We start from the raw sequence: 12,285 nt of genomic DNA on the forward strand, positions 1-12,285 counted from the left end.
AATTTAAAACGTATTTGTGTGAAGTGTGAAGTTAAGTCATGGATTGAACAGAAATATGAACAATTATAAAATACTTTATTATTTAATTATAAAGTAATTATAAAATAATTTCTTTGTGTTTATTTGATTCCTATTCAAGAGAATTACTTTATATATAGTCAATATAGGCACAGAGGTAAAAAATTTTAACATTTTCTAATGGTGGTGTGCCTCGTGATTTTTTTCATGAAAAAAGTGTGCCTTTGCACAAAAAAGGTTGAAAAACACTGTACTAGACAACATCTTGCTTTTAGCAAATGACCAGGAGAGCATACTTTACCACAAGGACATGCTACTACAGAGCATGCGAGTACAGGGGAGAACCATAACTAATTGTATGCTGCCACGAAGATGCACCAGGAAAGAAGAATTATGGTGAGATGAGCATACGATTTTCCCTCTTTTCTAATCTGAAAGCCATATATGTCCCATAGATTATGTCTGAGAAAGATTTGGACACCGTTACAATGGAGCAATGCTCTACTGCCCATATTATCCCCCTCATAATTCATCACTGGCAGGATTTAAATGGTACAAACATATTATTGTATGAGATGTCTCTTGAAGATTTTACATCTTGTATTTTTTGTCATATTTATAAATACTAGAAGCAGACAGCATGCTTACCTACTGGTGAATCTGTGTCTCTGTGAGTCAATCTCAGAGGAAGGTCCAGCTTCTTCATAGAACTGAAAGAAAACACATCTCTCTTTAATACAATTATTAAAGTACACAAAAGTCACAAAATTATTATTTATTATTAAAGTCTTTATTATTATTAAAGTCACAAAAATTAAAGACATTTGCACTTTGGAAAATTAATTTCAAATGCCAAAGTTCAGAGAATAATGAACATAAAATGGATGCCCTTCATCGCAAATTGACTTATATCTTTGATAGTCATACACAGCAAAAGTAAGGATACTTATCCCAAAAAATTCTATGAACAGGGCAACATACGTTATAGAATGCTCACTAGAGTGATTCGAAAGCAGCAAGGGGCTATGCATTTACATAAACTGAACACTGTTAGTAGAGGTTCCAGCCCCAATACCATCCTCATTGCCGGTCAGTTTAGAGATTTATACCAGAATCTCTATGACCTAAAAGGACAATGATGGACAATTGAGGACTGATATTCAATGCTAGCTGCAGATGGTACAATACTTTAACCCCCCCCCAAACATGATAGTATGGTTATGCCATATGTTGTGTAAATGTTACTAGGATGTGTTTTTAGTGTATTGTAATATTTTATCATTATGTCTCTCTGTGTCAGGGTTTGCTGCGTCACGCCCAATTGGAGCGTGACCCGGTTTAAATCCCCACTAAGAGTAAACCATTGGAGTAGATATCTTATGCGCGGCGGAGCAGTGTCTTCTTGGCGAATGTATGGACGCCGGCTGGGGCCCCGTGCAATGCATGGATTTATTTGCTTGCGTGGATGCATTTGTTTTGAACGCAGTATATGAAAGGAACGTGCGTTTGTTGTCTCTAGTGCGCCTGATCAACCGCTGGAGATAATATGACGTTGTCCCTGTAAATAAGCACGCATGAGAATCATAGTAACGTTATTGGGCATTGATCACTGAGCAATGCTGGATAAAGTTCACTCCAGTGGTAATAGATTATTGTATTAATGTGTTTTGTTGACTGGCTATGTATTGAGGAAGTGATGTTGATTGTTAACATCACTTCCTGGTTTGCTGAAACCATTTGCTGGTTGTTGACATCACTTCCTGTTTGAAATCACTTCCTGGTTTGCTGTGTGAGACATCACTTCCTGTCTGACATCACTTCCTGTTGGGCAGCTATAAAACAATAAACACATACCTGTGCTGGGGCACTTAGCATGGATCTCGCAAGCAAGCAACACCTGTGTCCTAACTCTACATCTCTCTACAGAGGGGTACTTCCAGTCCTTGCACAAAAGAGCGCAATACAATTGTGCTTTTAAGCACGGGGAAATTCTTTGTGTTTGACATACTTTGGCGCAGTTTAGTGCGGCATGGATTTGTGCGTCGAACCAAGCGAATTTCCATAACACATACTTGATTTTGATTAGCTGTTAAAGCTGAAGTGTGTTGTAAACATACAATATAATATCTTCACTTGTGCCCCCCCCCCCCTCCCATCCCCTGAACAACATGCAATTAAAGATTTTTATTCAGATAATTTTGTCTTAAGGAATGCCTGTTTTAGGACCCAGTGATGTGATCACTTGGTCTGTCTGCTGCTCTTTGGTGGGAGGGGTTGGCAGGCTCATTTATATTTCAAAGCATGATGCCTCAGATCTTTATCAAAAGTATCATATGAAACAACACATTCCCAGATCCCAGTATATGTGTCTGCTTCTCCCTGCTGGCCACTAGGTGCTACAGACTTTAGCTGTGCAGTCTGCTGATTGGTTTACTGTTTGCAGGCATGTCTAAAGGAATGTCAGGGATGTGTTCTTTCACATAAAGCTCAGGAACAAAATTATTGATGGCAACGAAAGCTAATAGCTGTAGGAGGTGAGTAAATAACAGTACTGATCAGAGGGAGAAGTGATTGATCAATGATCAAGGTCATTCAGGCAGGAAATTATGGTGCGCCAAGGATAGCTGTGGCAGCTTCAAGAGTAATAGTGTGGAGATGCAAGTTTGCAGGGAATGGAGAGAAATCAGTTTCAATAAAGAAGAGGACTTGGTGTTGTGGGAAAAAATGTAAGCTTGGAGTTCAGTTTTAAACTTTCCATCCCTCCCTACCCCCCCCCCCTTTTTCCTTACCGCTTATGTGCAGACACTGACTTTTGGGCCCTGAGTCCCACTACATTCTCCACCCTGTCATTCTACCCCCTTCCAAAGTTCTTTTGTTGGTTGTATTTTACTTACAAAGGTCATGCTGTGGAAAAGAAATGATGTTCAGATGTGACTATTTCTTTTTATGAAACTTGTACCAAGGTTTTCACTTATTATACTGTTCTGTTTGATGACCCAACTTGCTTTAATAAATAAACTTGTTGTTCTACAGCCGCACCTCTATAGATACAGTGCAGCACACTGGTCTTCAATAGATACAGTACAGTGAGCAAGTATTGTCACCCTAAAACTGGTTACTGATAGGATCACAAGGTTAAACTAAAGAAAAAAGTCCTGAAAAAAAAACCAAATACAACCACCACATCCAAAGCCTTGTAAGCTACAATATGTTGCATTTTTTTCTTCAGCTTAGACACATTTTAATTTTAGTAGTTGTACTTGTTTTCTCTTGGCACATATAAACAAAAAATCCCATTATTTCAAACAGTTATACTTCCAACATATTTCTTTTCAGTTTTATCAATTAACCCCAAAGCCATTTGAAAGATCCTACAATATAGGAAACTGCCTGTTTTGTTTATGTCAATCAAATAAGATTTTTTTTTTACTGAACCTTATATAATTGAGCAACAATGACTGTTCTCATGCACTGTTTACATCTATAGTACATGCAGAACTGCCTTGCTAAAGAGATCCTGCAATAATCAATTACAACTATCAAATTACGCAATCAAATGTAATTATAAATAGCTTAATTTTAGTCAATAGTTGCTGTACATATAGGTCTTGATACACTAACTTGCACACACATAAAAAAAAAAAGCATTGGTTAATTCCTTGTTAGTGTTTTTATGTGCCTCCCCTCTATTGCTGCAGACATTGCTTCATTAAAGATCTGCCTATGTAGCAGACCAAAAATAAGGTACTTAAGGTTTGTAAATGTGGTTTAATGCATGTATGAAATAGATTTACTATTTTAAGCTTGCTTGCCAGACTGGTGATTTTGTGTAATGCAACATAGATACCTTCTCATGATTTACTAAATTCATTATGTCCAGATATAAAATATACATGTACACAGCTTGGAACCTTGCACTCAGGGCTAACTTACAAAGTCGAGTGTACTCCACCAAGGTCAAAACAATGTAAATTCAATGTATACCTCCTTGCCATACAGGAGCAGGTGAATAGTCATTTTAGAACAGAATACATTTTTAAAATGTTGGACAGCAATTTTAAGATTAAATACTTTACTTTGGTACTGTGGTAATTTCTTTAGGCCTACAATAGTATTATAGTAAATAATTATAGGCACCTCATATAAAATTTGATGAATCTGTTTTACCGATCCACTGATAAAAAAATAACTGTATATTTGTATTTATCACTTCTAGGGGAACTTCAAAAGATGATATATTTTTAGCCTAAATATTTGAAAGCGATCAACTTTATAATGCCTCTTAAAGGGCAACACTCTGTCCCAGTAGCGAGATTCCCCTTTCCTTTCTGCCTCAGCTAAGAATGAGAGGAAATATTTCCGAACTAAGGGGAAATCCATTCAAAGCCTCACTCAAATGCACGTCCAGTGCCATACAGTGCCTAGATCAATATATTTATGTGGCAGGTATGGTCAAGTGTTTTTGATCAGCTACAGACAAGAATGTCAGCCTGTTATTGATCTGTACAAGCTTCCTGTCTGCAGTTGATTGAAAACAGCAGGGGGCTGCCTGCACCATACAACCGAATATGCTGTGTGGCCCAACATATACAGGAAGATTGTGTGCAGTGGCCAGGCAGGGAGCTTAGTAATGCTGAGTCTGATATTTTATTTTCTGTTATGGCCACTATGGTCTCACTGCCACCCCCACCCTGTGCCACCTAAAGCGCCCATCTCAGTTGGCCTCTTTGGAGTCACGACTCTAACTATAAATTAATACTATATGTAGTCTCATTACAATTTTGGATATAGACCTCATGCTTGTGTTTGCTTGCCAGCCACACACACACTTGTATATAAAACATACACGAATAGACATTATAAAAACAGTACCGTTACGGTATCATAGTTTATGTCTAACTGATGTATGAAGTAAGCAATCAATCAGATGTATCTATGTGACAATCCTATTGGGTCATCAACTACCATCCAAGCTCATTCTCACCGGATGCATTGCCATGTATTTTGCTACAGGCAAGATGCTGAGACATTAAAGGTATGCTGTGGGAGAATTATCAAGCAAGTTATATCAGAATCCAGTATTTCTAGTGTAAATTAGTCTGTCTCTCATTTACGATAGCACTTGCAGTAGGTATTTTGTACATGTGAGCTCTAGACTTGCCTTCCTATGCAGAGATCTGAGACAGTTATATAGAGATCAGAGAGAAATTTTCAATTAGAAATATCCAAGCATCACTAGCACACCATAGAAAACCAGAAGGAAAATGCTCATTCCTGTCACAGGAAATAATGCAGTTTGATGTTTAGGGGCTTCAAAAGGACCTCTCCATAAAGAATAAGTGACAGCTTTCATTGAATGATACAATAGATGTTTTTTCTTCCGGTTTACCATGCTTTGCTGGTGGCACTTAGATATTTCTGAAGTTAATGGATGACAGTGCAATCCGTCTACTCATCGCTCCTATCACCTCAACACACATCAAGTTTTGGGTCCATATACCTTATGGAGTCTGCTGAATGACAGAATTTTCTAGATTTTAATTCACAAAAGTGGTTAAGCATATTGCATATTGGTGCAGAGATACTTTTGAGCATGAAATAAGCTAGTAAACTTGCATTTTGGCTGCAGTTTCCCTTTCAGGTGGCGTTGGCAACGAAGGGAAGCCCCTTGGGTGGCATGACCAACCCCCTGGCCTAAAGGGTTGACCTTGTCCAGTGTTTATGGTGGGAGGCCCCCTGGTCATCAGCGTTTCTACTGATTTTGCTGCCAGCTAGTTTCTGGCAGATACTTAAAGCCCTTGCTGCTTAGTGGACATTTTGGTCAGGAGCAACCCTTTCCCTGTGATTATAAATACTCTTTTAAAGAGAGACCGCTACAGGGGTCTACAAGCCCCAATGCTGGCAGACTGTCTAACCCCCCACAGGCCAGTGGTTTAATTAGGGCTTTGGAACCATAGATAGGTCTTACAGTGTAATTTATAATTGTTTATTTTAGTGCCTGCTTCTCAAACTAATAATAACTGACCTTGATATCTCAAATTTACCCTTTAATTTTTAAACTGCCTTAACTAAACCTTTCCTACAGGTGTTTGTGTCTTATCTTTATTAAAGCCCACTTTATGCTACTGGTGTGTCAGTGATTGCTAGGTCTCCACTGAGGAATGGCAGAAGGACCCAACTATTCAGTGGCTCCCTAGGTGTAGAACTCCATATGGATGGGTAAAATATCCCTCTATTAGTTATATATTTGAGATTATGGCTTATTGCTGGTCAATATAAACTAATATTCAGAGGTATGCAACATACTAACACATAATATACATAATAATATCTGGGTTTTTCCAAAGGCAGCAGTCATTTGAACACAGTGCTCCTAAATAGCTTAATTTTCTAAAATGAGTGGTTTTAAGAAGGAAATTTACTGGAACAGAAAATGAAATGACCATTCATTGTAAGAAGAAGGCATCTGTTTGCCCAAGTGTGAATTGCTGTTTAATGCTATGTTGCTGCGTAAGGCAGCTCTCAGATGCTTTCATGTACAATCTCATGTTTCACTAATAGATAGCCTCAATTATTGCATTAGGCATGATTGCTTCTATAATCTGTTTCTGCAATGTGGGTGTAAGGATATAGACAATTTAGCAAGAAACAAGGTAACTTAGTTAGAATGCATCCACCTCTGTGGCTCAGCCATTCGATCTCCCTCAAGGTCACTTTCCTTAGTAACTTGAAGAGCATTACATCATCCTATACAATGGGCCAGTTATATCAGCAATCGATAAGGAGGTCTCTGTGCAGTACAGGAGCATCCCATTGTACTTCAGAATTGAATTACATCACTACAGGCACATAGCGCATTAGAGGGCATTTTTCACATAAAAAGCTTTGGTGCTTCTTCCTGAAGCTAAAGTCCCACTTATTATTTGTTCTTCAGCTGAATTCTGTTTCTATTCACTAAGAAATAATGCGCTTCAATGTAACATGAAAAACATTTTCCACTCACTCGGAGATGAAACACAAATGTACAGACAGAGTTCACAAGAAGAGTCAGCATTATACAGTGACAGCACCAAACAAATCACAGGAGCATAATGAGACGATTGAGTGGCTGCTGAATATAAATACGTGATCTAGGATATATGGAAAAGACTGAATGTGAAAATCAGCAAGATAGAAAGTTAGGAATTCTACATATGCTACATGCTTCAGGCTTCACCAGTTTTGCTTGGCATTAAATAAGAGCAGATTTGTAAACATCCTTTAAGAGAACTAGTCACACATGGTCTTATGTCTTAATTTTAAATTGTTCAGGCTTCACATTGAAAGAGTAAGGGTTTATATTTATTTCTTACTTACTTTAAGGATGAGCTAGGAGAAAGAGCTCAGGGGTCCCTTAAAGTGAAATTAAAAGCTGCTTCCCCCCCCCATGCTTCTTTAAAGGAGAACTAGGAGATAAGTGATTTCCACTCACCTCATAGTTCTAGCCGACCTGTGACAATGAGACTGTCACAGGACGGCTCAGTAGATTGGGAGGTGAGCGAACACATACCAGGTTTGCTCACCTCTCGATCCTGCCACGGCTATCTGCCGTGACAGGGGAGGGGCTGGATTCCCCTCTCCCCGCTCCGATCTGCCAGCGCTGACTGGCGGAACGGACGGGGGAGGGGGCGGGTACAGCTGGCTCTGCCTCTAGATAGGCGGAGCCAGCTGTCACTCACGCAGCTGGGCGGATCCCGTCATCTACGTCGGGATCTGTTCTGGCTGCGGCGTCTCAGTATACCGCGAGCTGTAGCTCGCGGTATACTGAGCCTAGGGTGACGGGAGGATGCTAGTTTGTGTCCTCCCATTACCCTAAGGAGAACTATGGGGAAAAACATTGACCCCATAGTGCTCCTTTAAGTACTTACCTTATGTGATGCCTCTTGATGTGTACATATTCTTCCTTCCGATCATTTCCAACAGTCCCTCCAGCGCTGGTGCCCGCTCTCTGATCCGGCGCAGACTCCTATGTCTTCCTGTGTCTCACAGAGTCTGTTCGGAGTGCACGCTCCTTGCTGCATGCATTCTCTTACACTCTCTCTTCTCTAACCTCCGGTGATATCGACTGCGCATGCGCCCCCACACACTTTCTCCTGCACGGCTCTCCGGGAAGCTGGGTTCTACAGGATTCTGGGTTCTGCTTATGAGTACGGACACCCGCATGGATATGCAGTTCGGGTGAGCGTACAGCGGTCTACGGCCGCATACTCCCATAGAGAAGAACAGGTTGCTGCGTACAATCACACACAGCACCTGTCCTTCCCGGGAGCGGCCCAATACGGCCGTGCACGCCGCACAGATCTATACAGGCCGGCTCATAGCAGTGTAAAAGAGGCCTAAGAGGATCTGTTATTTCATGTAAATCAAAACAATTATGATAATTTCAGGATAAATTTACAAATCTGTTTCTAACATAATTTAAAAACTACATTTGGGGATGTTGGTGGGAAACATACAGTGAATAGAGAAAGACCACGCTTTAATGTGGTCAATCATCCTCTCTCAGAATCTAAGAGATAAAATGGAAAGTCCAGTCTGCTCTATAAAACCATATTACACAAGTCTTTTTTTTTTTCATCTTCCCAGGTTTTACCAACATTAGTCCATTTTCAGTTTACTAAAACCTGTGTCTGGACAGTATTTATATCAGATATAACAGCTGTCATATAGGCAGATATAAATATTCATGTGTGATAACTGTGAATAGATCACAAACCAGAATAGAGAGACTTCAGCTTTCTGATTGGTTCTGAATGCAAAACAGTTTAGTACTTCTTTTCATACAGGCTGTTAACTTACATAATGTTAGCTACCATTTTGGTGTAAAGGGGGAATACACAATTTTACAGGTGAAAACCTAAAGAAAAAGGCATGTTTTGGTCTTTATTTGTAAAAGCTATACTAAGCAGCAGAGCAAGCATTTAAAAAGCATTTGACAATCTTCAAACAGTTTTCTGAAAAACTTTAGGCCAAATTCACCGTAGCAACATATCTTAAAGGTTTTTTTTTCTGTCCAAAGAATAAAATTCTGTGCAAAGAATGAAAAAAAAGTAGACTCTTATCCTGCAGATGAATGTTTCACTTTTCCAAATACCAAGTTTTATTAGGCTAAGTGAAAAGATTACTATTGTAGTAAGTGAAGCCCTGCAGGTTAATGAAGACCACATGAACAGATGTGGCTTTTAAGCCATTAAAAACAAAGTAACAAGAGAAAATAGTTCAAATAAATTCTTTTTAAGTGGCACATTTTTTCTTTAAAATGCTCCCTATCTATCACAGTTCTTTTTGCAGGCTTTCTGGTTTCCATTGGCCCCTGATTTCAGTAGAAGAAAATGGCTACATCTATGATATAAAGAATAGGTTAATAACAACAGTTTAGTCTGCTAAAAATTCCATGGGCAACCAAGGGCCACAGAGAACAGCTGAACCCCATGGCTCACATGCAAACCATATTGCTCTTTTAGGGGGATACTAGCTCCTAATTCTGGGATAATTAATTAAAATTCAGGTCGGTCCAGTGACCAACATTTTCTTCATGCCAAGGCCCGAATCAGGGTCCAGACAGCGGAGTACCCCCTTATGTTAGTTGCCACCATTGGAATACCTTCTTACATTTATTATCCCCATCACAGTGCCCCCTTACATGAGTTGCCACCATCAGAGTGCCCCCTTACATTAGATGCCCCATTCAGAGTGCCCCCTTACATTAATTGTCGCCATTCAAGTTACATGATGATACTCTTCCATCCTCCCTTAGTGCTGGGTGGGGAACAAAGCCGATGACATTGGTTGCTAGGAACGCTGCGGTCCTAGCAGCTAATGACCGAGAAGGAATGTGGTCCAGCGCTGAGTTATGGCTGGCTGCCAGACATAACCCAGCGCACGATCACATTCTGCTAACATTCCAAAAACCGCTGGCTTGGTCCGTATCCGGAATGCGGTCCTCCATTTACAGACCCCTGCTCTAAATGAACCTTTAATAAGAACAATTTACATCTAGCTGGAGATATCCTATTTGAATTTTGATCAAATTGATGAGACACCTATTTCTGCCAGAGGCAGAGTCCCTGCCAGGACTTCCAGAACTTCTCTGAGAATCCTTGCCAGGACTTTGAGAATACTCGCTAGTACCTCCAATAGTAGTGGTTAGATCCCTGCCAGTGTTTCTTATGGCACTCACAGAATATGGCCAATATCTCTAATAGTAGTTGCAGATCCAGTGCCAAAACCTCTATAACTCCCTGAAACAATGTTGGGCATGTCCTCTGATCCACAGTGGTATTTAAGCATCAGTTCTGGAATCAGCTGGTGCTGTGTCTTCAAACCAGTTACCCTGTTTTCTGCTAAAAGCTATAATACTGAAGACGGTTACTGTTTTGCTAACCCAGACCGCCTGACAACTCTATACTTGACCCCTGTCAGGACTCGACTACGCTCTCGTCTCCTGCCTTGCCTACTGGCTGTTTGTTGGCAACCTGGACTGCCTGACCTGACTACACTCTCATCTCATGTCTTGTCTACTTACTGGTTGCCAACCCAGACTGCCTGACTACTGCTTATCACCTGGCAAGACTACTGCCTGATCCAGATCACATTCTGGCCTACTGCCAAATGTACTGTCTCCACATTGTAGTCTTTCTGTCCTCTGGCGAAGACCAACAGGTGCTTAAACCCGACACCTAGGGGGAGCCTGCATCACCTGCCAGGGGGTGTCAACCGAAAATTGGATGTGATATGTGACATGTGATATGTAGCCTTTAAGAGCATTATAGTTTTCATGGCAGCCCTGGAGGTTCAGCTTATCTCTATCTGTCCCTGGCTTGCCCATAGGATTTTTAGTGGTTTAGATGGTGGCACAATCATCAGTTACTGATATATAATTCTATTACCCTCCTGAAGAAGCAGCTCTCACATCTGAGAAAAATCTAAAGCTATTTAAATTTCACCTCTAATCTAGTATTATACTATAAAAATACATTCATGTAATATGGATGTATTATGAATCTAACAATTTGCAAAAATATGTTCGGCTAGTAGGTATTGAATGGCATTATATGTATAGAGTTTGGTAGTACGTAAATTAACATTTGTTTCCATGATGGTTTTATATTTTTTAAACTTGTAAATCATAAATAAAATATATGCTTTTAAGTATATTGTCTTGTAGGTACCTCAAAAGTCTGACTTTTAATACACAAACATTTCTACAAGAAAATGGTTGCAAATCAGGCAGGCCAAATCTTGCATAAACATTGCCTTCATGCCTGCAGAGCATTTGTGTAGAGTAGCTATGACAAGCATGTGAGACAGGATATTACCAAATAATTTTTCATTTTCCTGGTAAGCCTAATGTACAGTATTACACACAGGACTTATACATACTTCTGACGTTTTACTATATTGCACTTCCAAGTCTATTTTTTTCTTCACTTTTACATATTTTTGGCATTCCCGCTAGAAGGCATATACAGTATTTACACTGATGTTCTATACAGTCAGTTCCCCATATCTATTATCCAATGTAAAGATTTTATTCCACTTTTTTTATATAGCAGCACCATATATCATTAAGGCACTTTACAGATAACTATTTTACTGGTGCTGTCAGCCTCTAGTCTTTATGTGCTGCTTTCTTACAAAACTGAGGCATAACAGTAAGAGACAGGGCTATATGGTGGCTGGCCTTCAACAGTTTTTTCTGTTTGCCAGTGTCCAAACCTCCTGTAGGTGGCAGCATATAACCTGATTGTTTTAGAATTCCTGTGTCACTCAATTGACTGCAAGAAACATATTTTAAGTACAAAAGTCATATTATTTTTGGAGAAAGGGAAAAGGAAATATATGCAACAAACCACCAATATTTATTTGTTTATGTGGTAAGCCACACCAACACCAAGCAAAAAGCCAAATCAGTTGACCCAACTTTAGCTAAAACTTTTTTTTTTCAGATAAAGTGGGGATGGTTAGAACCTCTGTAAACTTTTTATTGCCCGCTGTGTCCCTATTGCGAAGATTACTGGTAGTATCGGTATCGGCGCATCCCTAATCCTCACATCTATGCAAAGTGTATAGACGTGATCATTTACTGTACCTTAGACCATGGCAGAGAAGGGGGAGAGACATTGCAGGAACTGGTCTAAGAATAAGCCGGATTGGAGCTTTGGATGAGTATATCTTAGTTTTTTTTTTTTAAACAAGACAAAAACGAGCAGGTAGCCCTTGCAGTGT

General features: G+C 39.8%; 1 protein-coding gene across 2 annotated transcripts in view; it reads right to left on the minus strand.

Annotated features, from left to right (window-relative positions):
- Positions 1-12,285, minus strand: part of ATXN1 (ataxin 1) — a 156,670-nt gene that overhangs the window by 61,049 nt on the left and 83,336 nt on the right. Inside the window, exon 3 of one of the 2 annotated variants that reach the window (XM_018567846.1) lies at positions 671-728. The gene's annotated coding sequence lies outside the window, so the exon portion shown is untranslated. Of the gene's footprint in view, positions 1-666; positions 729-12,285 lie in introns of both variants that reach the window. The other variant, XM_018567845.1, reaches the window with a different exon arrangement.

This window comes from Nanorana parkeri, unplaced genomic scaffold (assembly GCF_000935625.1).
Source record: "Nanorana parkeri isolate BGI_ZX_2015 unplaced genomic scaffold, ASM93562v1 scaffold1102, whole genome shotgun sequence".
Taxonomy (NCBI): domain Eukaryota; kingdom Metazoa; phylum Chordata; class Amphibia; order Anura; family Dicroglossidae; genus Nanorana; species Nanorana parkeri.